This window comes from Elephantulus edwardii, unplaced genomic scaffold (assembly GCF_000299155.1).
Source record: "Elephantulus edwardii isolate Elephantulus edwardi_28Jun2011 unplaced genomic scaffold, EleEdw1.0 scaffold00310, whole genome shotgun sequence".
Taxonomy (NCBI): Eukaryota; Metazoa; Chordata; class Mammalia; order Macroscelidea; family Macroscelididae; genus Elephantulus; species Elephantulus edwardii.
In genome coordinates, this window is record NW_006400060.1 from 1652575 (window position 1) to 1653422 (window position 848).

The following is an 848-nucleotide window of genomic DNA, read 5'->3' on the forward strand; positions in this document are numbered from 1 at the left end:
ATCCTGGCCCATCCTCACCCTTCTGCCCCCAACCCTCACCTCCTTGTACCCCCAATATATTTTTCCCAATTAAAAAAAATATTAAATTTAAAAAAAAAGAAATCAGCTCGTCCACCTATGGCCAACTTATTTTTTACAAGGAGACAAAATCAGTTAACTGGGGAAACAAAATCCTCTTTAACAAATGACGCTGGCAAAATTGGAAAATTATTGGTAGAAAACTCAAGCAAGATCCACACCTCACGCTGTACACAAAAATTAACACAAAGTGGTTTAAAGACGTACACGTGGAACCAAGGACTATAAACTTAATCAGAGAAAAGCTTGAAAGAACTCTAGAAGCCTTAATCCACAATATGAACAGTCTTCCAAGTATCTTGAAAGACACAACCAGCAGGGAATAAACTAAATGAATGGGACCTTCTAAGAATCAAATCCTCATGCAATCCAAAAACAACTCCAGCAGGGTAAAAAGGAAAGCCACAGAGTGGGAGAAATATTTGGTAATGACATATCTGATAAGGGGCTCACTCATATTTAAAATTTATAGAATACTCCAACACCTCAACAAGAACAAGATAAACAACCGAATTGTGAAGTGAACACAGTATATGAATAGACACTTCACCAAAGAAGACATTCAGATAGCAAACAAACATATGAAGAAATGTTCAAAATCCCTAGCTCTCAGAGATATGCAAATAAAAATAACCATGAGATATCATCTCACCCTAGATGGAATAGCAAAGTTCAACAGGCAGTAAACAATAAATTCTGGAGAGATTTGAACCCTTATTCACTGCTGGTGGGAGTGTAAAATGGTCTACCTGCTAAGAAGGCTTATTGTT